We start from the raw sequence: 25,546 nt of genomic DNA on the forward strand, positions 1-25,546 counted from the left end.
AATTTGGGCCTCCAATCTTTCCTTTGTTTCTCTCTCTGTTCTCCTCCTCATTTCTCACTTGCTTTTGGTTGGAAATCAAAAGAAGGGACCAGAATGCTAAAAGCTTTTCTCCCAGCAGTGTGTGTATATACTTGTATGTGTTATGAAAGCCTGTGCTGATTGCAGCAGCAGGAGCCAGCTTCAGGGAACAAAAGCTGTTTTCTCTCCCTGCCATTTCCTGTTCAGAAATTAATCTTGCATGCGTGTGCATGCATACACGCACATACACACACACACCTTGAAACATAATGGGGGCTGGAATTCACTTCATCAGTGTGTTCCCCATAGCTCTGTGTGAGCTAATCTCAGTTGTAATACACAATCTTTTTTGCTCCTGCAACTTTTAATACTCTGTTGATTTTGTGTTTCAGTAAACCTAAAAAATATTTTTTTACGTAGAACATAATTTATTCTAATACAGCAAATCATTGGTCCTTCCCAGAGAGAAGGAGCTGCTTATGTTCTTTCTTTTTTAATAAAAGGTGCATGAGATGGAGTTTTGTTTGACGGCCCAGAGTCAGCTCATCAGTTATCAGGGGAAAACTGGAGATGAACATCAAAATGAGACTTCAGAGATCTGAATTATATTGCTTGTGGCAGAGTCCAAATCAAGTGACAATGTCAAAAATTCCATCTTGAAAGGTTACATGTAAAAAATTGCAGGCATGCCAATTATGCCATGAAATGTCAGCCGTGCTGACATTTTTAACCGCTTTTAAACCTGTGCTTCTTAAGTTAATATAACAGTGGAAAATGTTGTGTTAGTAGAAGACATCAACTTTTATGGACATTAAGATAAGGAACTGAATGCCCATTTCATAGGCATGCAAATTCAACACGCTTTTTTGTTTGAAGTCTTGTTCCATAGTTGGGTTGGAAGGCTACATTTTCAACTGGTACTGGAGAAGAGTACCAATGAATTTAGAAGCTTCTTCCTTTATAGGTACAGGATTGGTTAAAATACGAAAGTGACGGGCAGGATTTGAGAAAAATAGCCAGTAGTAACTGAAGGACCTTGTCATCCAAATTCTGGGCAGGATACTAGTATATTGGTTTAGTTTTTGCTTCTCAATACTGACATATGCAAGCCTTTTATGGAAATATTAGCATTTCTACTTCCACAGAGACATCTGAGAGATATTTCTTAAATCTCTGAACTGTAATAGATAGCACTTCTTACGGGTTTCTTTTGTGACTGAAACTCTGACATTGCTTGACTGGAATCTTTGTTAGATTTTTGTCACATTTACCTTTTCAAAGAGTTCGTTTATTTAGTTTTGACTTGTATTTAAAGCAAAACAGTCGAGGTTAAAAGTTCTTGACAGTGTGCTTCTCTAATTAATATGTTGCGTGATAACTGGGAAATTTTGAAATTACCTGTGAAAGGCAGTATGAAACTTTATTCCTAAAGGTACAGGAAGAGAAAATAAAACATAATACCATCTGATACAAGAATTCTGGGAGTACGGACATAACCGGAGAGTTACCAGATTGCAAGTGGGATGAAGATATGTTTGGAATTGCTGGAGTTGAGATCCATGTTTTTCCATACTTTTCATTGGTATTTTAAGACGCAATAGTAAAAATGTTGGTAGTCCACTATGATTACAACTCTAGGAGAAAAAGCCATGTGTAAGTATTATTTTCTCTGTTTGGGAGCGTGTGGATGTCTGTGAGGGAAATGCTTCCTCAAGAGAGATGGAGCAATTTCTTTTCTGTAATGATCTTTTCTATGAATGTACAGTGTTCAGGCCAGTGATATTCAGGCCAGTGAAATAATGGGAACTCATCTGTGTAAGCAGATAGTCATTGGATGTTGGTCTCAAAAGTGTATATGTGCAAAGCTGTGATTCAGTGTCAAACATTGCAGAAGTCTTCCAGCAGTGCCGAAGCTGGGGTAACTTGATTTTCTGATACCAAAGATAGACGATGTTCTGGTAACAACAATGGAGGTTATTTTCAAGAATTTATTTGTTACCAAACCTATCTATCCTAGGTAAAACCTTGTCCTTACTGAAGATACAGAGAGCTACCCAGGACTTACATGGGGCTAGGATTTCATCCACTATACTTACAGGCTGCAGTTTCAATGTCATGTGAGCAGGTAGTGACATCTGTTCCTAAGGCTGCTTACAGGCTTTTGTTTTATTAATAAACAATTAAACAATCCTTATTTACTTTTTAACTCTGTATTATCAGACTGTATTTTATACTATCATTTATATTGTTACAAATATATATACTATAACGTATATAACGATTATAATTAACATGCTTAAAATTAAGTATGAGCTTTGGCACTTTGCTAGCTTCTGGTGTATATCAAAATGCATTTTAAAAACTTTAAAATATGTGTGTGTCAGGAAGAGGAGGAATGTATTTTAAGTTTTGTCATCTTATCTGTTTAAAAAATCTCTCATTTCTAGAGATGAACTGCTGGTAGGACTTGAAGCTAACATGATTTGTTTTGCCTACTTCTTTATTTATGCATGACATTGATTTGTGTTTGGAAGCCTTATTTTAGTCCACTATTTTTAGTTGGTTTGTGTTTGATTTTCAAATCCTTTTGAGTACAAAGATGCACATGTTCCATTAACTATCATGAAGGATAGCAGGAGATGCCTCTTAGTTAGCAAGTTGTCTCTAGCTCAAGTAGTCAGTGAAGCTAATTGAGATTATTGGAAACATGTAATAATTTCACTTAAGTATTACATTGATATTCAGGAAGAGGGCTCTAAAAATGAGATTTTAATGAGCATGTTTAGTCTATGCTGAATAGTTTTTCCAGGTTTATATTTTTCCACTGTATTTTGGGTTTAGAAATGTCTGGCTGAAGACTTTTTAGTGGCATACTTGGAGTGCAGTTTTGCCATCCAGATGGTGGAAGCTGAAACCAAATTAGGATTCACCTGTTGCTGGTACATTTAATGAAAGAGAATGGTCAGAGCTGGGCTGCAGATTGAAGAGGGAGTCCTGAAGAGTCAAGCTTGCTATTCCTCAAGAGAAAGGAAGACTCAAAAGTGATATTTATGGCTACTGGGAGGGATTATTTTCCTTCCTGTCTTTCCCCTAGTGGTAGCTGCTGATTCATCTCTCAGTGGTGGCAGCAGTAGTAAATATTTTTTTAGGGCTCTGGTAGAGGTAGTCAACTGTGACAATTTTACTGCCTCTTCTGAACTTGTCAACTCCAAACTTTGTTTATGACTAGCACAACCCCTGCATTTAGCTCTAGCATCTTATTTGGTCGTTTTAGGTTTGATAGTATACATGTTTTGAATGGCTTTTACCTCACTTTTAACTGAACCATTTGTTGCAGATTGTGCAGTATATATACAGACACATACAAAATGTGTCTTACTTGGAAAGTACCATTACTTGTTCAGCTAATCTTTTTGAGACTATAGCACTCAGAGGGCTTATTTTGCCCTGAGGCCCTCTTTAAAGAAAAAGTCACCTGTGCAGGGCCAAAAAATATCCATGTAATGATGTGCCTAATAGCAAAAAGAATGTGTATTTGTGAAAGTACTTCTATTGTCATCTGGTCCTCTCCTGCTATCTGGTCCTGCTTCTGACCTGTTCAAACACGTCTCTCTCTGATGTTATGGACATCAGTTGTCCAATTCCCAGGCTTCTTATTTGTGCCTCCTGTCAAGGTGCACTAGTAATAGATTGGTCAGATCCATTAGTATGTATTAGTTTTCAGAAATACTTCATTTGTAGCTTTCGTAGAATTAGGCTCAAAGTTTAATGTTTGGATTGAGAATTCTTCAGCATGTCTGAATCTTAAAAACCAGGCTCTTCTTTCGCTTTTTTGCTGTTTTCTGAATTTTTACGAACTGTTTTTCAGACATGCTGGATCAGCTCATTGGTCAGGATATATCTAAAATAAAAATCAGTTTACACAGTCTCAAAATTTGAAATATTCAGAAAGATTATGGCTTTCCGTGGAGATTTGATTATTACAATATCTTACTGACAAGGACAAAATATTTACCTCCTGCATAATTAAATTTCTCAATTTTTTTTTTTTCCTTGGGGAAGTTGTGACTGTCTTGCAGAGTAACAGGGAAAAGAACATCACTATAAATTGTATTACTTCCTTGAAGGTAAGAAAATGTATTGTAACTATGATTTTTGTTGTACTTGTACTGAGTCATGAGAGAAGATTCCTCTAGAAGAGGAGAAACCTACTTTATTTTATATTGGTGGATACTACTTGCTCTTCCCATCATATAACTCATACTGGTGACTAGCTTATCTGTTGATATCAAGCTTTCTGTTACATACCAATTGCACTTGATTTGCCTGAGATATTCTGTTTTTAACAGGTCCACATTTTTTTGTTTGCTCTAGATTTCTTCTCCTGATGTTTTTTATTCATAACATATTTAGTCTAGAGTAAAAGTTGGGCTGCATTTTTTTCCCTAGCTCTTCCTTTCTAGCCTCAATAATAATAAAATAGTATGTTTAGGATCTATTTTTTCTGGATCACTATGAAAACATAGGTCCTCACCAATTGAGAAAAGCTGCTAAATACTTGCAAATCTGCTGAAAAAAACCCAAAACCTGTTGGCAAATCTTCCAGGAAAAAAAATCCATGTACCATATAAAATCCTATAAAGTTTTCCAGTTCTCCTAGTAATATGTATTTCTCCTGTCTGTGATATGTCCCTCTTCACAATGCCTACATGTAGGTTTTTTTCTAGTTTATAAACAGTGTCACAGATTGTATTTTGCTTTTCTTTCTACCAAGCAAATATATTGTTTGCTTGACTTTGTCGTGTTACTTGTGTTGATTTTAAGTCTGTTTTTATAGTGCATAGAGTAAAACCAAGTTAACCTGAGTCAATCTGAGGCTCAGGCCTTCAGGGAGAGACAAATTGAGAAACTGCTTTTTGAAATTCTGAGTGAAACACTTCACTTGGAAGAAAGAATGCAGCAGACCAAATTCATCCTTCCTATGACTATTTGAAGATGACACTGTGTTCTGTACCTGACATTCCAGCATCCTGACCTGTGGCTGAATCTCCTGTTACCATGTAATGGCAGAGGTCCTGATTTCCTGCTCACAAGTTAGTATGTGGTCCAGTTCTCTTCCAGCCAGCCCTTGCATGCAGGCCTCCTTTCATCCCTTCCTATCCCTGGGAGGGAAAGGAATGGGACACAAGAATCTGACAGGTGATGCATGCCTGAATCTTGCCCCGCTGTGGTTTGAGGTGGCAAAACTCTACATGTAGACCAGCAGCACTTGGGAATGCTCACATGTCCTGCACCTTTGATATAGCCTACTATGCAATAAAAGGTAATGCTTTTGCATTATTCCTAGTCCCATCCGATATGTGCTTGCTATTTCAGTTTTTGTTACCATAGTTCCGTATTTTATTATTCATTATTTTAAAAGTACTATCCTTTTGCATGCTGCTGAGCAAATGAATAATATCCTATTATTAAATTGGCTGGAGAAATGTTTTGTCCTTTAAAAAATGCCAGTCTTTGCATTTAATTTCTATAAACAAAGGAGCGTATGCCTTGCAAAGGGACACTTTACAGCCTAGTGCCTGTGTATTGTGTTGCATTTTAGATGACTGGTTGAGCTTTAAAAAATGTGATGTTAATAAAGCTGGAGAATCAAGAGGTACATCAGGTAATGCAGGAGTACTCACAAAAGGGTTAATGCGCAGCTAGTAGAGAAACTGTATATTAACCAGTTGTAAGGAATGGGTTTTTTCTTCCCGTTGATTCCATTCTTACCATTTACATTCCAGTCCTGCAAGTTATTTGAAAAACTGTTGTAAAAGCAAAATTTAATCCCAGAAGATCTTGTGTAGGCCTAGTTTTATGCTTCCAGTTCTGATGATAGTGTAGTAAAACTTGTCTGGAGTCTGGCTTGGATGCAGGGGGGAATGAAGGCCACCTGAAGAAATGCACGTGTCTTTAGAGAGGAAGTGGACCACAGACCTGATTATGCATTCACTTCCATATGAAGTGGAACAAAACCAGTGCATATTGGAGAAGAAATCAAACTAGGGAAATGTTTATTGGATTAAATATTTGTAACAGTCTTGTAAATAAAACTCACTACTCCCCTAGTTTGCATGACTGTGAGAGGGTCAACACAATTTTCACTCAGAAATTTGGTTTTGGTAAAATGTAACTGTGACTATTTTTACTAGGCTTTCTCTGAAGGTTTTTTTCAGGTATTGAAGATAGTCAAAGTCTTTCGGGTTTTGGAGAGTTTAATATTGTAGTGGGATTTATACTAAGACAGTATTTGCTTAGTACTGGAAGAAGGATGTTGATTTTTGTAGCCCATCAAATTGTTAGAGTGCCTTTCACTCTTTAAAGCATTGCTGCCATGATAATAAAAATAAAACTGTTAGGAAGCTGCCATATTAAAACATTATTTGTGCCTATTATTTATATATAATTTTTCTGTGAAACTGAAGTTTTAAGTATATAATTTGTTCCTTTCTCTGCATGTGTGGTGTCCCTCACTCTCAGATGAATCCAGTCATACAGCCTGCTTTCCAGTTCTACTTCTGCAGGGTTCTTCAGGGTTCCAAGCTTTGCAGAACAAGCCAGAGAAGGGAAGTGAGAGAGAAATTAGTTCTATGAAAGCAACAAATTCTTCCGATTTTCTAAAGATTTCCCACAAGCTACCATGCCAGCTACTGTTTACCACTTTTTAGGATGCTGTTTGGCATGATCAACTGTGGCACAGAGTGCAAGTTGTTTCTAATGACATTGGCAGTATAAGTCACCAAGTGATGACAGGCAGTGCTACCACAGGGAGGAAGATGATACACTAACAAGCAGTTAAAAAAGCTTAAAAAAATTTGCTGCATTTCAAATGTTCTTGCTTTGGATGCGAAATGGTCACCTTAATTTACCTTTTTGTAAAGATGTTTCTCTGGAAAAAGCGAACTTCATGGCCAATAAAGGTGAACAAATTTGCATGTTTTCCATATTGCATAAATTAAAGAATAAACCCAGGTCAAACCCAGGTTTTTGAGAGGCATTTTGAGATACTTCTTAAAAGCATCTTATCTCCCTCAGATAAATGTATCTGATCAAAATAGTGCAAAGGGGAGCACTTAAATATTGCAGTTCAGTAAGTAATTTTCCTTTTGGCAGTTCCATTTCTGCTACCCAATATGTTTGGGCTCCATATCTGTTGTTAACCATTCTGATTTTGTGTCTGTCATTGCTGGCTGTGTGTCTTTTCTCTTTCTGTGCCACATATCCTTCTATACATTCCTGTTGTTCACCTGAGCTTTGTGTTTTCACTTGAGTGAAATATGCAAATATTAGTTCCACAGAAGCTTAAAATGAAGTTGCTGTTTATAACCAGGTTTCTGTCTTACTGTCTGATGATAATTGTTTTTCTAGTTCTTTCCTTTTTATCTAATGAATTGGATAGTTGTGGACAGCAGCTTCCTCAAGAACTGACAAACTCATTAATCTTTTTTCTATGAATACAGTGGGCAACATTTTGTTAGGAGAGGGTATGAATCGCCTAAAAGATTTTTTAAAAACTCTTGTAAAAGTACTAAATTATTTTTATTGCCTGTTTATCAGGAAGAAACTTTATGAGATGAAGTGTTCTGAGGAGGACAAAGAGTGAAATCTGCCTGTGTGATGGATCAATAACTTGTCAGAAAGAAGCCCTTATTACTTGGTGGGCTTTTGACTTACAACCATGAGAAGACAGTACATGATCTACATACAGTCCTACAGGCAAGGATTTTGCAGATCTTGCTTTTACAATGGGAAAGCATCTCTCACATACTTTAGGAAGCCAATAGAAGAGCTAGACAGCATTTTCACAATATGGGTCACTGCAGTGGCAAGGAATTTAAATTTAACAGCCAGGTGATGCTAAGAAGTCAGCCACAGCCTATGATATTGTGGGCTTTCAACCCTCATGTCTTATAGTAATGTCACAGGCTTGGAAATGAGTTGAGTGTTAGAGAATCATACAAACCAAAAGTATCAGAATAGAACTTAGGAAGAAAAAAAAAGCAGTGCTCTTCCAGGCTTTATCTATTTGTGACATCAGAAGAAAGCAGCATATTGAGTAAAATGTACAAATTTTCATAGTATTATCTTACTTTCTGTTGTGGGAACAGGGGTATTGCTTTAGTGGATCAGTCAAAGACCTGTCTGGGCTAGTACCTTGTGTCCAACTGCAGACTGGGCAAGGAACATCAGATATAAAAATCCTGCAACAGGAGGATTCCAGAGGCCTGCCCATACTACTTGAGATCACCGTAAGAATTGAAGAGCTGTGAAAAACTCATTTCAGAAAAAAAATCAGCAGCTGATCCTGGAACACTAGATGACAGTCACTAGGCCGATGATACTGACTTCTTCCACCTTCTGATGATAGTGTTTTATTTGCATAAAAATTGTATCTCGTTCTTTAGGAACAAATTGTTTTAATTTGAAGCACATCATTTTTGAGACTGAGTGAGATTAAAGTCTTGGCCAAGCTCATGTGAGATATGTGTATTTGACACTTAAATGTCAGATTCTTGCAGTGCATATTTTTTGCGTGTACTGTACAGATTTCTTGTAACATTCAAGTTCTGTGACATCACACCATTGCCTTTTTGCTCACCAGTGTTTATTCCTGAATAGTAGCAAGAGCCTAGAAGGCATGGTGCAAACTGTGGCTGAACACTCTCTGAAGGAGAACTAGTTTAGTTCTCAAACCCTTTAATCAACAATAATTTATTGCTTCCTCAAAAATACACTATGTTGATATTAACAGATTTCATAAAACCCGCTAGAGCTGCTAGTCTGTCTTTTTGGAAAAGGTGGTAAAAAGTGGTAAAAAGCAGTGGTAAGCCAAATTCAGCATAAAGTGGTTTTCAAAGATGCACACCAAAAATTAGCACATGCATAATAACCTGGGTATTGTGGAGCCACTTAGGACAACAGAGTGGTGTAAATGTTCATACTAAATATTAGACTTCTCAGCAACCTTCAGTGTAATTGATCGTTGAGTACTACTATCCGAATATTTACTAGAAGTACAACCCATATAAGCTGTGATAGCAAAATAAACATGCTTGTCCCTAATCTTTAGCATTGACGTCAACTGGCATGGAGTGGCCTGTGTCCATGCTATTGAATTCCCTTACCTGTCAGACCAGGATAGTCACATCCAAACTACCTACTAGGAAAAATCTCTAGCCTGTGCTAGTTCACGAACCTGTCGGGTTTTGTGAAAATGCTAGTTGTCACAGGTCCAGGCAGCATTCTAACAACCTAAAGGAATAGATGGTCAAATTGCAGTTCCCAGGAACGTTGCCTAGCACTGTTTAATTAACTTATATACATACCTGCTCATTCTATTCAGACCTGAAGCCTGGCTGGCTTTGTCTTTGCTTTTAAAGTGTCAGAGAGTCACAGTTAACTCAGGTTATTTTGTCTGTAACTGAGGAACTTCAAGTCTTATCTTCCCATTCCCATCTGAACCTTACAAGAGCCATACGTGCTTGGCATTTGGCTTATGTTGGACTACGTGTCTTATGGCAGTGGATTCTTTTGAAAACTATTCAGGATTATTATGTGGTTCAGAATTGAAGCTGCTCAGGAATTTTTCGGTACTGTTTTGTGACTAGTTGAAAAATGTTCATTTATTAGGACTGAAAGCTTTTCCTGGAAAGCGTTGGTTATGATCAGTTTACTGATGATCTTTAGAAGAAAAGCCCAAACAAATAGATTATTTTAGTTACGTTACAGATTGTGCCTTTTCCCAAGGATTTCCTTTCAAAAAAGAGTTCTGCCTTTCTTGACCTGAGGAATGCTGCACAATGGTAGACCCAATTATTTCCATCTCTTGCATGATGAGAAAGTGTGTCTGTTCATACAGAATATTTGAAAGATTTAAATTCTCCATCTGCTGTTGGGCTGAACTCAATATCCTTGTTTAAGTCTACAGGTCCATTAATGAACTAAGCATGAGGTATTTTGGAGGCTGTCTCTTTATCTATGCCCTTTAGAGTTAAAAATGGATGTTGCAGCTTACAGAGCTGTTACTTAGTTTGATACTGAGAAGGCAGGTCTGTGGGACTTTCCTTTGCAATAGTTAAGACAGTTCTAGTCTAATACATTGATATTAAAAAAAATGCAGAAGTCTTTTTTTTCTTAATTTTTCAGTGTAAACGTCTCTATCATTGTTCAAAACTCCTCCAAATTAGGGAGGAATGAGGAAAGATAAATAGGAGAATATAGAAAAGGAGAGATACGATAGCTTTAGCTGCCACCTGCTATCTGTGTTTGTTTCTGAAGCTTAGCTATCTGGGAGTGAATGGCCTATGATAACAAGATTAGATCTGTCTTCCAGACCTGTGAACCTCTAGTCTGCACTGTATGTTGGAGAAATCCCAAGCTCCATCTGGGACTATTAGCCTTCAGGAGCCTGTAATAAAATGGATTCCCTGCAAGTCAAGTGAAATCAACTCTAAGCTGGAGACTTAGTGCTCTGAAAAGACTTAATGACCAGTTCATCTTGAGTCCTCGGTTCAGTGTGGTGAGAAGAGCTTAATGTTGAACACCAGTAAAGCATTTTTTCCCCCACAAAAATGGTGTTCAGAAACTTAGGAAAAAAAAGCAGGGAGAACACTTTCTGGGATCTTTTGTTTTATGTTTTTCTCCAGTTCACCACCTGGGCTAATAACTGACAACATAAGACTGACTCTGCAACAGCTGCTACTGATGCACACCACTAGCTCATCTCTAATTAGAATAAAAGACTTTCTCAGCAGCAGTAAATCTGTAATAACTTTAAAAATAATGATGAAAGCACAGAATGAACAAATTTCCTGCTGTTTGCTCTTGCTCTGGCTTTTTTTTAAGGTTCTTTGTACACCTTCTGAATTCTTCCGCTGTTTAAAGAAATGCTGGAAAAAATTATTCTACTGGTCATTTCACAGCAACAGCTGTTACCCAGATGTTTTCTATTGGGGATGTATCTCTGCCTCACTATGAGTTAACACTACACTTATACAAAGCTAAGAAATTTAATTTTATACAATTAATTTGTAATAAAACCTCAGGTACAATGTTTTTTATTTTAAAGCTATTTTGATACTTAAGAGGAAGTCATTCTGTTACTACGTTTGAATTGGCAACTTACTGGTGACAGAAAAACAACAAGGACACTAGCCATTTGTTTATTATAATGGAGCTGTTACATGTCTTGGCTGAACTAACCCTCAAAAGAGTTTCCTTAGATGCTCCTAGTCACAACCTAACTAGCAAAAAATGCAAATGCCTAGGTTAAAGGCAACATTTGTCATCCTTTCTCTGTTGTATGTATTTCTGCTGAGGAGCATCATTTTGGCTTCTTCAGGGTAGCCAGAATTATCTGTATAACAATTAATCTTGCAAGGGATACAGGAGTTGAACATGAGTTGTGCTGATGAGGCATTCCAGGGCATGGACTGTCCACCAGTTCGTGACTGTGTCATATGCATATCATATGTACTTAATGACTGTAACAAGGAGCTGACCATGAAGCACTGCCACTGGTGAGAAGGAAGGAAAATACTTTTGTAGTACATGGAAGATGTTAATGGTTTATCTGCTTTTTCAATTTTTGAAGTAGATGCAAATCACAAAAATTGTACAAAAACTTAGGTAGCTGTGAAAGAATTTTTTGTGCATGATGAACTGGTGGTTTCTGTTCTCTTGTAAGCCATTTTTACTCCTCTTCTGGACCCTCTGGTTAATGGTTACTCACTCATCCTTTATCATTTATTTGCATCTTTTCCTTTGAACATGCAGCCACTGTTAATTCCACTGCTTTTCCTTTACATTCTCTGCTCCCTGGGATCTAGCCCTATTCTTTGTAAGAAAAACCACACCATCATTCATTTAATGCCATTCACTTTCCTTGGCTTGTCAAAGACTCAAGCAAAATTTTGAGGCACCTCTGCTTTTGATGACAAGGGCAATTATTAAAATGACTGAGTTGCTCACTTTCATGATTTATGATGGCTAACTCGATTAAAAACTTGCAAGTAAGCCAGGTATTTCTCAGATCTACTTTTAGTGATTAACCTTCTGTAGAATATTTTTAGTTTTTTAGTATGCTAAATGAAGCATGGAGTATATACAATTTTATATGTAAATGATGCATTCTGCTGGTTCCAGAAACACATAATCACTAGTAAATAGGTAAAACTAATTAATTATCTATTAGCAATTAATTCAGAAGCCCTGCATAAAGTAATGCTTCTTTATATAGCTGAACTTCCCCTCTCCCTAAATCCTCATAGTTCGATCTGTTGGCCCCAGAAGATTTGTTTGTTACAGTATTCCCAACATTAATGACAACTAGATTTCAATTGCTTTCAGGGTATATTATTTGAAACGCAATATGGGTGCAAGATGGCTGCTCCCTATGCCTGACCTAAGCAGCTGATAAGTGTTGTGTGGAGTCCTAGAAAGCTGCTTTTCTTACCATTTGAGAAGAAAATGGATTTTCTGTGCAAACAGTAATTTGTGTTGGAGTAAAGGTAGCTTCTGTTGCTCCTCTAAACAGATCCCACACTCCTGGCCTTTCTCTAACTCCTTGCATAGTGATGTTTACAGACTCTGAATTCTGTATGGGATCTGTAGATCTTAGCACAAAACAAGGTGGTAAATACCTCTGTTCCTGCAGTTGAAGAGGGGTAAGATTTTCCTAACTGGACAAACTTGCATGAATGCAGTAATAAGGAAAAAAAATAAGCTCTAAAGAATTTTTCTGCAATCAGAGGAGGAACAAATGGATGAAAATGGAGAATAAAATCCATGTTCTAAAGACAAACAAACATTGATGTTCTCATTTCTATATCTTTCTGATTATTTAATCATGTTTGTTGTTTTGTGGTTTTACTGGAATACAGAAGAAAGTATGTGTCTTCTTTTCTTTCAATTAACCAACTAATAAGCCAACTATTTTTACATTTCTGCATACCTTGTGGTCTATTACAAGAGGAATCTATTTGGGAAAACAGAGGAAAAAGACAGTACAGTCAAATGAAGAGTTTTTACAAGATTTCGAATTCTGTTTTACAGTATCTGTTTGCTGCTGACAGTGAGAAACATGCTGCCTGAGTACATGTTCAAGTACTTTTGTCATCATTGCAACAGAGGAATCAGTTCTTACTATCCCAGCCGAATTGCTAAAATTGCAGCAATATCAGCTTTCAAGCTTTCAAGTTTTTCCTTTTTTTTTTTTTTTCCAAATTGATTTTGAAAGTAAATGTCCCCTAATCTCATGGTTCTTTTAGACATAAAGATTATAAAGAAATTGATGCAGTTGTCATAGAAGTTAACGGTGGAATTCTTACTGAGTTCACTTAAGCCTCGATTCTGTCATGTGTTCAGAAAGTCGCCAAGGATGGACCTTTGGAAAAGTGTGATGCTGTCATTTATTAGAAGCTCAGAAAAAATAATCATAGACCCTAGTCCTGTAATTTACCGTGTACAGACTGAAGGTTACACCCATGCAGAGCCTCAGTGATGTTAACAGTGTTTCATGCTGGCACAACAATCTGCCCATCTGCTATAATTGCAGGATTGAGACAATGACTTGTAAATTGCAACATTGATGGGCCAAACTGAAATGCTAATTCTGCCTCTGAAACTCTGGGGGAACTCAGTTTCGTCTTTACCCAGAGAACTATACAAGGGATGTTTGTCCAGCATAGAGATGGTAGCGATGTTTTAGAAGTAAGTGGCTATATTCTTGGAAGCATTCTCACTGCGTTATGTGACTACTCTGAGACATCCTAATATTTAAAATTTACTGCAGTTATTTAACCTAATCAGTATGTGTAGGATATAATTGCTCTCTCTCCTGTAGGAGGTAACACAGAAAAGAAATGGCGTAATTCTGCATGTCTCTCTTCTGTAGTGACAGCCTGTCATTTCCTGTACTCTGCTAGAGATTATGAATAGACAATGTATGTAGGATTGAACATAGTTGCCCGATAACCAACTTTTTTGCTTTTTTAAATGTAAGTGCCTCTCTTCAGAAAAACATCGATTAGTTTGATTTCTTTTGATGTTGAAGGAATAAATTTACCTTTAACTCCTCTGAGTATCTCAATAAATAGAGGGGAGGCTATTAGAAGTTTCAAACTATTAATTTTCTTGGACTTTTTAAGGCAAGTCTTCTAATAAATGTTAGTGTGGACATTATCATAATCAGATTTATTTTTTCACTCAAGACGTTATATATAGCGTACATTAAGTTTTGAAATTATTATACTCTGGATCGTTTCTGTGATACAGGAGTGAAATATTTGCAAATTTGATACAGGAGTGAAATGATTGCAAATTTGACACCCTTCTATTTAAAAATCAAGTTTGTTCACCAGTTAACTACATGAATATTATTATGACTGCAAAGCCACAGACAGATTTGCACCCTACTGTAAATGTTAGGGAAGACACCACATTAAAAAACTTGGAAATAAACTCTGAAAACTGTGAGGAAAAACTACTTAAGTTGATGGAGAATATGTTAAAAGCCCTAAGATGAAGCGCTTCCAAAGTATAAATTAATTTGGTTATGAAACTAATTTAGTTCTGTACACAGAACATATGGGAGTCAGCTCTGGGATATGAAGCGCAATAATTTTAACAGGATGCAGAAAACAGACTTCAGTAAAACTCTACCAGTTTGCATCAGCTAGGGACTACACTCTGAATATTTCGAGAATATTCTTGATGATGTGGAAATCAGTGGAAATCTTTTTGGGTTTGTTTTTTTTTTTTAGTTGATATCAGTGCAAACAAACTTTCTACATATAATTTTGCTAAGTAAGCAGTAGCTAGAAATAAAATGCTAAAAACTAAATATTTTGCTCTTACAAAAGCCTAGAGAAATCCCCAGTGCTTAGATCTCTTCCAGTGGCTCATTTTGAGGGTTCATACATTTAACAGAAAGAATTATTTTCTTTTTACTAAATAACTTCATTGTAGTGTGGACCATGGAATTTATAACATCTCATCGATCATGAGAAAAGTATTGCAAATAAAAATAAGTCTGTGTCAGAGACTGATAAATTGTTTTGCTGCTCTTTGCTTCTGGCTACTTGTAGGTGGAATACTCCTTCAACATTTCTGTTGTTGTGAGCCTGTTACCTTAATGTTTCCTGATGTTAAGTGCTTCTACCCACTAATCAGCTGATGAAATCTTAAAAGATGAAAGGAAGGTGAAATTTTATGTCATCCCACAAAGTGTAAGCCACATTTGCAGACAATTTTTATTTACTTTTATTACCATTGTGGTGACCAGGAGTCACCATTAAGGACTGCAAAAATGGACATTTTGAAAAAAGGTGGCAGTTGTTCCTAACCTTTTAGTACTGGTCATGACATGTCAATGACTGTCCAGATTTCAAAGGATTTCTACAGACTGTCCCAGAAGATCATTATTTTTAAAATTGCTCTTTTCCTATAGGGATAGATCAAGGACTATGTGCGGACTGATTAGGAGGCAGAGAAAAGTTTTATCTTGAAATGGCTGTATATGCTTGTGCAATATACAGAGAAAAGTTAAGAGCTCTTTCTGAAATAGATAATACCAGAAAACACGCTACTAAATTGTGGGGTTTTGTGAAAATGTTCCTAGGGCATTCAGAACTGTATACTGCAAAAGTGCATCTGTAGCTAATCAGCTGTCCCTGACATAGTATGCATTGTGTGACAGTAAAGAGTATTTCAAACCAGGTAGACTGAAGCTTCAAATGTTCTGAATTGAACAGTCATATATTAGTGCTTATCGCAAAGTGCATACGAGTTCTGCAGAATGTGCCTCAAAACATTGTGTCTGATCGCTAGAGTATTTTCCAGCTCTTCTCACAGAGTTCACTTGGGTGGACTTTGCAATTCTAGCAAGACACAGTGTTGGTTGTGAAAATGGTGATGAAAATGGACCTCAGCATTGTGTTAAATATGACACCTATTATCTATAATTTCCCTATTAAAATGGTATCAGTATATGGATTATTATTATTATTGGAATTTGGTATCTAACTGAATGCTTAAAGCATGATTGTATAAATGTCTGATCTTTCCTTTTCAATTACATAGTATAGTCTTCCTGTTTGTGGAACAAATTTTAAACACATAATCTGTATATACATTAGACACCATGTAAGAAGAACCCCAAATTTACAATTTTGCCTAAGTCTTATTTTTTGGTAAACTGATTTAATTATTATGAGGATATTATAATATTCCCAGTTCTGTTTAATATCTTTATCAATGATCTGGATGAGGGGATGTCCTGGTTTCGGCTGGGATAGAGTTAATTTTCTTCTTAGTAGCTGGTACAGTGCTGTGTTTTGGATTTAGTGTGAGAATAATGTTGATAACACGCTGATGTTTTAGTTGTTGCTAAGTAGCGCTTATCTTAAGCCAAGGACTTTTCAGTTTCCCATGTTCTGCCAGCAAGCAGGTGTGCAAGAAGCTGGGAGGGAGCATAGCCAGGGCAGCTGACCCGAACTAGCCAAAGGGGTATTCCATACCATGGAATGTCATGCCCAGTATATAAAGAGGGGGGAGTTGGCTTGGAGGATTGGATCACTGCTCAGGCATCTGTCAGCGGGTGGTGAGCAATTGCATTGTGCATCACTTGTCTTTTCTTGGGTTTTATTTCTCTCTTTTTTTGGTTATATTCCTTTTCATTACAATTATTATTATTAGTTAGTATTACATTTTATTTTACTTTAGTTGTTAAACTGCTCTTATCTCAACCCACAAGTTTTACTTTTTTTTCCCAATCCTCCTCCCCGTCCCACTGGGAGGTGGGAGTGAGGGAGCGGCTGCATGGTGCTTGGCTGCTGACTGGGGTTAAACCACGACACGGGATCGAGTGCACCCTCAGTAAGTTTGCAGACAAGACCAAGTTAGGTGGGAGTGTTGATCTGCCTGAGGGTAGAAAGGCTCTACAGAGGGATCTGGACAGGCTGGATTGATGGGCTGAGGCCAATTGTATGAGATTCAACAAGGCTGAGTGCCGGGTCCTGCACTTGGGTCACAACAACGCCATGCAATGCTACAGGCTTGGGGAAGAGTGGCTGGAAAGCTGCCTGGCGGAAAAGGACCTGGGGGTGTTGGTCGACAGCCGGCTGAATATGAGCCAGCAGTGTGCCCAGGTGGCCAAGAAGGCCAATGGCATCCTGGCTTGTATCAGAAATAGTGTGGCCAGCAGGACTAGGGAAGTGATCGTCCCCCTGTACTCAGCACTGATGAGGCCACACCTTGAATACTGTGTTCAGTTTTGAGCCCCTCACTACAAGAAAGACATTGAGGTGCTGGAGCGCGTCCAAAGAAGGGCAAGGAAGCTGGCGAAGGGTCTAGAGAACAAGTCTTATGAGGATCGGCTGAGGGAACTGGGGTTGTTTAGCCTGGAGAAAGGGAGGCTGAGGGGAGACCTTGTTGCTCTCTACAACTACCCGAAAGGAGGTTGTAGCGAGGTGTGTGTCGGTCTCTTCTCCCAAGTAACAAGTGATAGGACAAGCGGAAACAGCCTCAAGTTGCACCATGGGAGGTTTAGATTGGATATTAGGAAAAATTTCTTCACTGAAAGGGTTATCAAGCATTGGAACAGGCTGCCCAGGGAAGTGGTTGAGTCACCATCCCTGGAGGTATTTAAAAGAGGTGTAGATGTGGCACTTAGGGACATGGTTTAGTGGTGGACTTGGCAGTGTTAGGTTTACAGTTGGACTTGTTGATCTTAAGAGTCTTTTCCAACCTAAATGATTCTATGATTCTGTGATTCTATATTAAGAGGACAGTTTATGAGAATTTATTATGAAGCTGAGAGACTGGATTCAGTAATATTCATAGCCACACTACAGAACCACTTATGTTAATATCCATTTGAATTCCATACTGTCGTGATTTAACCCCAGCTGGCAACTAAGCACCACACAGCCACTTGCTCGCTCCCCCCCCGGTGGGATGGGAGAGAGAATCAGAAGAGTAAAAGTGATAAAACAACTTGTGGGTTGAGATAAAAACAGTTTAATAGGTAAAGCAAAAGCCGCGCACCAAGCAAAGCAAAACAAGGAATTCATTCACTACTTCCCATCAGCAGGCAGGTGTTCCACCATCTCCAGGAAAGCAGGGCTCCATCACACCTGACAGTAACTTGGGAAGACAAAACGCCATCACTCCAAACATTACCCCCTTCCTTCTTCTTCCCCCAGCTTTATATGCTGAGCATGATGTCATATGGTATGGAAGATGCCTTTGGTCAGTTGGGGTCAGCTGTCCCAGCTGTGTTCCCTCCCAACTTCTTGTGCACCCCCAGCCTACTCGCTGGTGGGGTGGAGTGAGAAGCAGAAAAGGCCTTGACTCTGTGTAAGCACTGCTCAGCAACAACGAAAACATCAGTGTGTTATCAACTCTGTTTTCAGCACAAATCCAAAACATAGCCTCATACCAGCTACTATGAAGAAAATTAACTCTATTTTTCTTAGGAGGATGTATCTCAAAGGTTTATTATTCATCTTTTATGAATATGAAAAGTATCAATCTTTTGAGAATTCTGCCTGTTTCCTCATCAGGTTCAGTTTGGTTAGTCTCTCTCTGTCTTTAGAGGTACAAGAATAAATTTACATACCTGTGCTTGAAAAGGAAAAAAATCTCTCTCAAACCTACACTATAAAACGTTGCTGGAAGCCTGGACTATGAAATATTGCTGAGCTGATTGTGCCAATTAGAAATGTTGAAAGAAATCACTTTCCCTAAACAATTTCTTTTTGCTTGCAAAAATCTTTTATAGATACAGATTATAATGTCTTTTTTCCAACCTGTTTTATGTTATTCAGGGTGAATTTAAGTGACCCATAGAAAATCACAGCTAATTTGCTGTAGCTCCACCTCTAGAAGTGCCTGTCTATATGACCATAACTGTATATAGCTGTATCAACAAAACATTTGTAGTGTAGAGTTGCTGTTACAAACTGGCTAATTTTTTTGTGTTTTCTTATTGTGTTTCTTGTGTTCATTATATGAAAGTTTCCCACAGGAAAAGTCTAATCACTGAGCTTTTGGGCATCTTGTTATGTTAACATATCTTGATAAGTTATCTTCCAATGGCACATCTTAAAACAAGATTTGTAGTCCTGGACTATGTGTGGATTTAGAAGAGGAGGAACATAAGAGGGTGATATTCCTCTCATTAAAAAAGTTAAACATTCCTGGTGATATTAACTGGTCATGGTTAAATGATTGCATACTCCTGCAATCAGATCAAAATTATGTCTACTCTTATCCCAAAATAATTCTTACCAAAATATGAAAATAAAATGCAATTGATGGGAGTCATCAAGATCAGTCTGTGCTCATCTCTTGGAGGAAGATTGTCAAAGGTAGCTAATTCTGCAGAAGTATGTGGTATTTATGCTGCCACTGAAGGTTAAACAAATGCTTAAAATGAAGGCTACGCTGCAGAGAGAGTGGTCTGTTTGTCTAGCTTTTGAAGCATAGTCCCACATGGAACTACAATGGGTAGCCACCCTTCCGGTATCTCAGAGTGTGTCAGGATATCATTAATGATGGAAGTTAGCCCTGTGCTTTCCAGCTGCTCATATGGTTTAGAGTGCTAAGGAACTAGGTGCATAATAACTATAATTCTTAACTGGATAAATATTACAAAATGCTAAAGTAAGCAACAGACAATGAAAATGAATATCAAACCTGCAAATTTTGTTTATGTGCAACACATTTGCTTATAAATTAATTTTAGGGTAGTGTTCAGCAATAACATTATTTCCTTTTTTTTCGTATTCCACTTTAGTATAAATGATGAAATGTATGAAATTAGTTTCTTGACTTCGCCCATTTAGTTGCATTCTTACCTGTCATAAAAGAAAAAAAAAGTGTTCAACTTTTTAAAGTATTTCTCAGAAACTGTAGGCACAACTGTTTATATATCCATATAGACATACATATAGACCTATTTTTCCATACCATACATTGCTTTTCTTGCAGTTTTAAAAAGAGTAGTAGTTGTTAAGCATCCTCTGATATTATTCCATTACTGCTGGACAATCTGCAATGTCATAGTGTGTTGTAAGGTAATACTATACTGTGAGTTAATAGTAGTCACATTCTGCTCCGATGGGCTTCTCTGTAATACCTTACAAATACTTCAATAGTTAGGGCATTTGCCAGGCTATTTTGTTTGCTGGTTTGATAAGTCAAACAACAGCGGTGTTTTCCCTGATATATCCGACAATATGATGGATGTATTTAACTTGCTGTGCCTGTTTTTAGTTTCCATCAATAGCTTGAGTTAGCTTTTAAAATAATTACATAGGCTAGCTAGTGAGCTGTTATCTGAAGTCCGAATTGTGTCATGGATGCTGTGACTCAGAAGTATTGTTAATAGTAATTCCAGGAATTTCACAGCGCCTCCTTTAGGTATGTCTTATGGATGTAGACTAAGGACTTCCGTGGTGTTTTCATATGGCAGATCATTCCTCAATGTCCACCTTTCTTTTGTGTCTGTTGATACGCACTGTGGCCTAGAGCCTGTAAACAACATGTTGCTGATATGAGGCAGACCTTAATTTGCTCTAGCCATTTACAGGCAAATTACTACAATATAGAAGTTTCCTTTGATGACAAACAGTACAGTTTTGATGACCGAAGCAAAGTGGGTAACACTGCAATGATTGTCAGCTTCCATACTGGTCTATTGGAACCATTGCAGGGTGTGCTGGTTTTGGCTGGGATAGAGTTAATTTTCTTCATAGTAGCTGGTATGAGGCTATGTTTTGGATTTGTGCTGAAAACAGTGTTGATAACACACTGATGTTTTAGTTACTGCTGAGCAGTGCTTACACGGAGTCAAGGCCTTTTCTGCTTCTCACTCCACCCCACCAGCGAGTAGGCTGGGGGTGCACAAGAAGTTGGGAGGGAACACAGCTGGGACAGCTGACCCCAACTGACCAAAGGCATCTTCCATACCATATGACGTCATGCTCAGCATATAAAGCTGGGGGAAGAAGAAGGAAGGGGGTAATGTTTGGAGTGATGGCGTTTTGTCTTCCCAAGTTACTGTCAGGTGTGATGGAGCCCTGCTTTCCTGGAGATGGTGGAACACCTGCCTGCTGATGGGAAGTAGTGAATGAATTCCTTGTTTTGCTTTGCTTGCATGTGCGGCTTTTGCTTTACCTATTAAACTGTCTTTTACTCTTCTGATTCTCTCTCCCATCCCACCGGGGGGGAGTGAGCGAGTGTGTCTGTGTGGTACTTAGTTGCTGGCTGGGGTTAAATGACGACACAGGGATATGGCAACTTGCCACAACACATGGCTGGCTCATATTCTTGTCTAATTTATAGCCCCCCCAGTCACGTGGTCGTGTCTGTTCCTGGAGATGTATCCTTCAGGAAGACTTGTCTGCCCTGGTTATTTTCCCAGTATTGTTTGGAGAATAATATTATAATTAAACATACGGTTTTGCCAGTAAATCTCCCTGATGTGGATACTCTATTCTGGAACAGGAGTGGGAATAGGATGATATTCTGTATCTAGCAAGCAAATGCAACAAAAAGTGTTGTATATTCTTGCTGTTGCTTGTGTACATAAGAGGTAAGATTAAATTTGATGTGTGTCTTTAGAATATGAAGAAGTTCATGTAATACTTCTACAGCACAATTTTTACTGTCTTCTTGGGATACTTTGTGTCAGATGTTTTTAATGCATACTTTTCTTACCACTGCTTCACGTATTCCCCCCTTAAATTCTTCCATGAAAATGGACAAGACTGTTCAGTGATATTGTTATGTCACCCTTTATTCAAAATTAGGGAAAGATATTAATTATTTATTGTATTACTGGAACACAAATCAATTAGTATTGATTTGCTATTTAAAATAGAAGTCAGCCGTATGTTGTGTGAAGTGTGCGGTCTTCCAACATTGTTATTGTCATCTTCTTCTCTCATTATTTTTGAAGTAAATGTGGGAAATGAAAGAAATAAGGGCAGAAATTCATTTCCAGCTTAACACTCTTTGCTCTCTAAACTTTCTGAATATATAATTAAATCCATGGGTTCTTTTTTGAAAGACATCATTGACAAGTGATGTGCTGAGAAAGTGCTAGATGCAGAGCTAAACACACATGGACTAGGAACTCATGACAGCTTTTCTGGATTGTATGTGACAGTATATTGGTCTATTCAGTACTATTTAAGAGTTTACATAGGAGTTACATGTCTAAATGCCTTTGAGGACCTTGGCCATGCACAACCTGTATCGTACACAGCACTGTATACTGGTGCCTTCTTTCTGTAGTTAGTCACAGAGTTCCTTTTTGTTATTTAAAGTAGCTTTGTGATCTGCTTTGCAGCTTGAAAGCACCTGATTCTCTGCGTGCCTATTGTAAATCCATAGAAAGTCATTAAGTTTTGAAATGGGTCCTTGCTTTGTATGCTGATATTTTGTGCCATGGCTTTTTAAGTTCATACTTTACTATTATGTGGAGAACAAAATGTTGTGTCCTGTGTTCTTATTTTTTTTGTGAAAGCAATGAGAACAGAATGGTTGAACTTTTTTTATCTTTATGCATTCTGATTATGAAGCCATTGAAGTTATTTCTCAAGCAGATGCTCTGGGGGATCCTCTGGCTCTCACAGTCCTGTGGGAGGGGCACTTAGTGATGGAATGAAATTTCTGCTTACAATGGAAATACCTTCTTAAAATCACAACTCTAGTGTGAATTATGTGCTTCAATAATAAGCCATTTCTCCTTGAGGAGAGATGAGAAACCAGCTATGATTTTTAGTAGTAATTGTATTCTTAAAGGTATTCACATCTCAAGCAGACAATGGCTTTCCTATAATTAACCACAAAAGAAAGAGACGCACTTCAGTATCACCTCCCTTCTTCCCCCACATCTTTAGCTGTAGAGCTGTAGCTTTGGAGCTTTTTTTGTTCCTGGCAGATGATATGCATATACTGAAAATATATTTCTTAAAAAAAGGAAAAAAAAAAGTAGAGAAATATTACAGATAATTGACACTGCCTGTCAAGATTACATTGTACAGAGCAGAAGAATAGTACATATAATTAAACCTCCCTGTCTTTATGGTTGCTAATTCCGCCTACAAAGATCTCTAGGGCAATTTTTCATGTAATCACAAATATAATCAGCTTCCAACAGGGCTTTATTTCTGCAAATGTCCTCCCAACCCCTACAGAATCTCAGCAGCACTTCTGCACCAAAATCAGTAGCCTGAAAAATCCCTTTGTAGAGAATAAGAAACTAACTAAATAGACCATATCATGAAGAAGCTAAGGACTTCAAATGGAAAAGCACAGGAGTTTGGCTTCATAAACTACATAATCTATATCTCCATCTTTCTAAATATAGGGAGTCTTTACTATTCCTTCTTTCCCACTGTTCTGATATTTGCTCCTTCTTCTACCTACGTGTGGGGAGATAGAAGAAATAAAAAAATATGTTGTGTCTGCATCTGTGCAAAAACATTAAACTTTTTGTGTGAAATTTGCAGGGAATGCTTGAAGGGAAGTTAGAAATACCTATTAGAAATAGTGGGTATTTTCACTTTAAAGATACCAGTCATCATTTTTAGTTATAACCCTGTTCCTAAAACCAGCAACCTAAGGAGCAATCACTTTTGAGGGCAAAACATTGGCTACCTTCTCTTCAGCTGGATTAGTGGTACTGAGCTGCCCTTTCATTCGTAAACCTGTAGTGATTCTGGTTGCATTTCTATGTATAGGTGCATACTAGCTGGTGTATTATAGGACACAAAGGTAACTTTACAGAACAATCATATTTTTATCAAAAAAAATCATGGAATTACCTGTAAGTACTTCCATGTTAAGTTGTTAAGTTGGAAGAAGACAATATTTCTGAGCATAAATATATTCACTGTGTGTCAGGTATTACTTACAAGGAAAAGCGTGTATAAATACCCATCCATCTCCAGATGACTTATAAGCAGACCTTAAAATGGAGTGTAGAGCGAGAACATGTGCAAATGAAATCTTTCACTTCAACTTCAGCTATAGACTGTAGGTGTGGATATGTGGTTTTGGCTGGGACAGACTTAACTCACTTCTTAGTAGCTGGTACAGTGCTGTGTTTTGGATTTAGTGTGAGAATAATGTTGATAACACGCTGATGTTTTAGTTGTTGCTAAGTAGCGCTTATCTTAAGCCAAGGACTTTTCAGTTTCCCATGCTCTGCCAGCAAGCAGGTGTGCAAGAAGCTGGGAGGCAGCATAGCCAGGACAGCTGACCCAAATTAGCCAAAGGGGTATTCCATACCATGGAACGTCATGCCCAGTATATAAACTGTGGGGAGTTGGCTGGGAGGGGTGCATCATGGCTCTGGCATCTGTCAGTGGGTGGTGGGCAATTGCACTGTGCATCACTGGGGTTCCCACCCCCCCTTTTTTTTTGTTATATTCCTTTTCATTACTACTATTATTATTATATTTCATTATTATTGTTAGTATTATATTTTACTTTAGTTATTAAACTGTTCTTATCTCAACCCACGAGTTCTGCCTTCTCTCCCGATTCTCCTCCCCATCCCACTGGGAGCGGGGCGGGGCCGGGGAACGGGGAGTGAGGGAGCGGCTGCGTGGTGCTTGGCTGCTGACTGGGCTTACACCATGACAGGATGAAACCTATGCATAGGTATCTAAAAGTTTTCCTTTCTCAGAGAAATTTCTGATGTGTTTAGAGACAGAGTAAGGAGCTCCTACTTGCTAGTTGGGTATGATATTCTATCATCATAATCAGCTGGCTGAATTTAGAGCAGCTGCCAGGGTTGGGACTAGTCAAAATGTCAGAAAGTTGCAACCGTTGACTGACCTCCATCTTAATGCACACACCTGACCTTAATTTATGGTTGACAGGAATCTGCTACTCGTGGCAGATGAATGTTGCATTGGCTTTGCTGGTTTAGCTTTGAGGCTGCAAAATATCAGTGAGATAAGGAAAGAAATGAAAACAGAAAAGAAATGACAAGGGAAAAGATAATGAAACAGTGACAGATGAAATGCTCTGCAACGTGGAACTATTGTAAGACTTTCAAATCACCCCAAATTAACCCTTTTTGATCTTCACCCTATTTTCTCATCAGTGAATGCATTTTTTTAGCATTTAGTTGTTACAATAGATACAATTACATACTTTAAAATTTATTTGCTGAAATGTTTTTAACCAAAGCTTTTAATTTTTTTTAATTTTTAGTAATTTTGCATTGATAAACTACATACTGTTTTCTCACCTGTTTTCTCACCTTTCACACCTGTTTTCTCTTCTCATACAGTAACAAAATCTGTAAATACTAGATACTACTTTTTCATTTGGATTTTTTTTTCCCCACCTGGCGTGTTGGATGGGTTATTCTGGAGGGCTTGTTCATTCTTCTTCATTACTTCTCTGCAAAAACATGTTACTTTTTATTTCTAGCACCCCGATTTTATTAGCCATCCCATTA

This window comes from Gymnogyps californianus, chromosome Z, assembly GCF_018139145.2.
Source record: "Gymnogyps californianus isolate 813 chromosome Z, ASM1813914v2, whole genome shotgun sequence".
NCBI lineage: Eukaryota > Metazoa > Chordata > Aves > Accipitriformes > Cathartidae > Gymnogyps > Gymnogyps californianus.